General features: G+C 32.8%; 1 long non-coding RNA gene and 1 other non-coding gene across 2 annotated transcripts; one reads left to right on the top strand and one right to left on the bottom strand.

Annotated features, from left to right (window-relative positions):
- Positions 1 to 600: 600 nt before the first annotated feature.
- On the bottom strand, positions 601 to 672 carry TRNAH-GUG (transfer RNA histidin (anticodon GUG)). Its single transcript has one exon. It is a non-coding gene; the product is annotated as a tRNA-His (tRNA).
- An 817-nt stretch (positions 673 to 1,489) lies between these two features.
- On the top strand, positions 1,490 to 3,849 carry LOC147789433 (uncharacterized). Its single transcript, XR_015411610.1, has 2 exons — positions 1,490 to 1,823; positions 3,390 to 3,849. It is a non-coding gene; the product is annotated as an uncharacterized LOC147789433 (long non-coding RNA).
- The last annotated feature ends 396 nt before the right edge of the window (positions 3,850 to 4,245 follow it).

Below are 4,245 nucleotides of genomic sequence, written 5' to 3'. Positions count from 1 at the left end.
GAATTCTACCACTAAACTATAGCCACTTGGATATTTACCCATCATTCATCGCTTTTATGATTAAGGATAAACCAACAAACTTCTAATTTGCTTCACCAGTTTGTTCATACAAACCCATCCCGTGTTTTGAGTTATGTTAATATGTTTCAATAGTTTGTAGCTTAAAAAAGCAAATGTGGCTGCTCTGTGTGATACGAGCCCAGGTCTCCACGGCCACAACGCGGAATTCTCACCACTAAACTACAGCCACTTGGATATTTACCCATCATTCATCGCTTTCGTGATTAAGGATAAACCAACAAACTTCTAATTTGCTTCATATAAAAACTCATCCGTGTTTTGAGTTATGTTAATATGTTTCAATAGTTTGTAGCTAAAAAAAGCAAATGTGGCTGCTGTGAGATTTAATCCCAGGTCTGCACGGCCACAACGCGGAATTCTCACCATTAAACTACAGCCACATAGATATTTACCCATCATTCATCGTTTTCATGATTAAGGATAAACCAACAAACTTCTAATTTGCTTCACATGAAAACCCATCCGTGTTTTGAGTTATGTGAATATGTTTCAATAGTTTGTAGCAAAAAAAAAAGCAAATGTGGCTGCTGGGATTCGAGCCCAGGTCTCCACGGCCACAACGTGGAATTCTCACCACTAAACTACAGCCACTTGGATATTTACCCAAAATTCATCGCTTTCATGATTAAGGATAAACCAACAAACTTCTAATTTGCTTCACCAGTTTGTTCATACAAACCCATCCCGTGTTTTGAGTTATGTTAATATGTTTCAATAGTTTGTAGCTAAAAAAAAAAAAGCAAATGTGGCTGCTGTGTGATTCGAGCCCAGGTCTCCACAGCCACAACGCGAAATTCTCACCACTAAACTACAGCCACTTGGATATTTACACATCATTCATCGCTTTCGTGATTAAGGATAAACCAACAAACTTCTAATTTGCTTGACATAAAAACCCATCCCGTGTTTTGAGTTATGTTAATAAATTTCAATAGTTTGTAGCGAAAAAAAGTAAATGTGGCTGTTGGGATTCACGCCCAGGTCTCCACGCCCACAACATTGAATTGTCACCACTAAACTACAGCCACTTAAATATTTAACCGAGTTAAGGATAAACCAACTAACTTCTAATTTTCTCCACAGTTTTTTCATTAGAGCCCATCTTGACTGTTTTGAGTTATGTGCATAAGGCCCCAACATTTTTCGTTTTTCATTATCATGTATAATAACTTCTTTAGTTTTCCTTCCTGTTATATCATTATCATAACTTTTCATGTAATTTTGAGGTTGTGTGATATGAACCAAGAGACATCAATCATACAATATGTGATATGAACCAAGAGACGCTACAACAAATACCATCTTTTATAGCTTTTTTGTATAGCATTTTCTAAAAGATGCTATAAATTAGAAAGAAAATAAAGGTTTTTTCTTTTTTTTTTTTTTTTTTTTTTTTTTTTTTTTTTAATGTTATCCCTAAAAACCTAATCACGGGTATAAAAACCTTCCTTTCTTTTTCTCTCCTTTTCCCTCTAGACACCCATATTCTCTCAGACCCTAGGGCAAAACCAAATCTAGCCTTCTTTCTCTCGCGCAACAATCCATCCTTCCTTCTTTTGTGCTTCAAAATTTTTCCCTCAAGATCCATCCTTCTTTCTTTCGTGCTTCAAATTTTTTCTCTAATTTGCATCAGATCTCAAGATGGTGGCATTGAGAGGAGGCATACAGTTTATTGTTGATGCTTTGTCTATGAAAAACCCTATTCTCCTACCTCACTGCAAATTGAACAATCCAAGATAGAGGTTAGTTGTTTTTTTTTTTTCCTATTATCTTCTTTGGCTCACTTTGTAAAGAATTTCATTGATGAATTATTCTAAGTGATTTGTCTCTGTATCTTCCTTTTTAATTTCCTTTTGAATGTAGTTCTGTGAGTTAGATTGAAGGATCGAACTACTACTAAATAATGCAGTTTTTCATTTACATTTAGTACACACTAATAAACTTTTGTGAGTTCAGTCCTTTGGTCCTTCATTAAGTAATGTACTTTACTTTTAAGTGTGTATTTTCCTAGCTGTAGAATTTTTCTTTTAATGTAGATTGGTGAGTTCTGTGAGGTAGATGTAGTTGTTGTCTTGTGTTAAAAGGTTGAATGTAGTTTTGTGAGTTAGATCAACGGAATAAAAACATAATACAAGAAACTATCTTTATTTTTCATTGTGTTGGTTCGATCAATACATGCCCAAATTGAGGAACCACATGAAGATTACAAACAAAAAAATAAGCCTAAGAGTACAAAGTAATTAAGTTTAGAGGAATTTGTTAATTCATAGGTTATTTCAAGCACATTCTACCGGTAGGAATGATTTATGTTAACGGGTTACATATGTTGCAAGTATCAAGTAGTAGGAAGAAGTTTATACACGTATTGATGGACTCCATATAAATTTCTTGAGCAAAATACCTATTGTATTATGTATAACTAAATTTTTTGGCCTTTTCTCCTTGATTTTTTTTTCCTTTGATATATTAGGTCTCCTTTTCTCCTTCCTTGTGTATAACTTATTAAATACATGATCGGCAAGATCACTCACTTTCACACAACAACAACAAGAACTTGTGTGGCCCTGTTGTTACTGTTACTGTTATTTTGCATTTAAGGCTTCCAACAACACATTCTTCTTCTTATTTGATTTTGAGGATTTCTTCAACTGAGATCTTAGATAAATTAGAAGATCAGTTAGAAGAAGTTGTTCCTAATTAGAAGACCAGTTAGACTTATTTCGGTCTTTGACTTTTGTTTGCTAACTTGGAGTGACTAGGAGAAAGAATACTTGTAGACCCTTTAAAGACTACTTTTCTTTTTTCTCAAGAGAATTCATTAGTTTGTAGGGTCATTTTCTTTGGTTAATAAGTTTTTTTTGGTTGGCCTTACTTGTCATGATATGAATTTTTTTTTTAATGGTTATGTTTGGTTTATCATATGAGGACAACACTTCATCAAAAAGGGCTATTTGAAAGGATTGGATTTTATTACAAAGTTATGGTTTTCATCCAAGGGAATCAAAAAGCGTAATGCTCTTTCTTTCCTCGTAAACTTTGAGTGGACAATGCCCTCCCCTTTCAATTCTAATTGGAAGCTGTAATGCAAGTATTTGAACTAATGTTTCTATGCTCTGTTTTTAAGAAATGAAACGTGCTTACATATATAAGATGAACAATAATGTTCTATTCTCTTTTTTACTTTTATATGATATTTAGATTTTGTTGCTATTTTGCACTTCTCTTCGAATCACCTTATGTCAAACCTTTTGGTACTATTTTGCACTTCTCTTCGAATCACTGATATATATGCTTTGATAATGTTGCAGGATTCCTTGAAAGCACTAATTGGCAAGAAACAACGACCAATTTGTCAATTGACATTGCCTAGAGTCGGCCACAAAGATGCAACTTAGGCTCTGATACCAAATTGATAAGGCAACCCTAATCCTCAACCCAACCATAAGTTTTTGTTGGAGCAAGGAAGCACTAATTGACAAGCAACAACGAACAATTTATCAATTGACATTGTTAAAAGGGTGGAACATAGAAGACATTGATGTCGGTTCGAATACCTTTAGGATTGGTGTACTTGATTTGATCAAAATCAAAGATGTCACATATTGTGGATAGTGAGTTTTTGTTCTATTTATGTGTATTGGGTGGGGAAGAACTGATTTGAAAATTGTGCTAGTGTAACGAGTCTGATATTCTTATATAGATCGAGTTGAATACTTTATTTTGTAATGTGTTAGTAGATTATTAAATTTCAATTATATTTTTGTTATAGCATAAGATTAAAAATATAAATATAGCTTATTAAAAATGAATGATAGCATAAAATATAGTATAAATATAGTTTATTAAAAATGAATGATAGCATAATATTTTAGTTATGTTTACATATTTATAACTTTAACAAAAATGCTATAAAATGTTTTCATAGCATTGCATATAAGCTATATTTAGGTACTATATTATAACATTTATTATAGCTATACAAAAACGCTATAAAGAGTTCCAGACTTTTAATAACATGGGCTGTCACGACGTAAGAAAAATGCTATAAAAGGTCTATGATAGCATTTTTCGAAAGCTATCTAATCCAATATTTGTTGTAGCGAGACATCAATCATACAATATGCTTCAATAAAGATGTGAAGAAAATGTTGTCAAAATTATCAA

This window comes from Cucurbita pepo, chromosome 14 (assembly GCF_057944985.1).
Source record: "Cucurbita pepo subsp. pepo isolate OVF chromosome 14, ASM5794498v1, whole genome shotgun sequence".
Taxonomy (NCBI): domain Eukaryota; kingdom Viridiplantae; phylum Streptophyta; class Magnoliopsida; order Cucurbitales; family Cucurbitaceae; genus Cucurbita; species Cucurbita pepo.
Note: the sequence above shows the minus strand (reverse complement) of the source record. Positions and strands in the feature narration are given on the sequence as shown.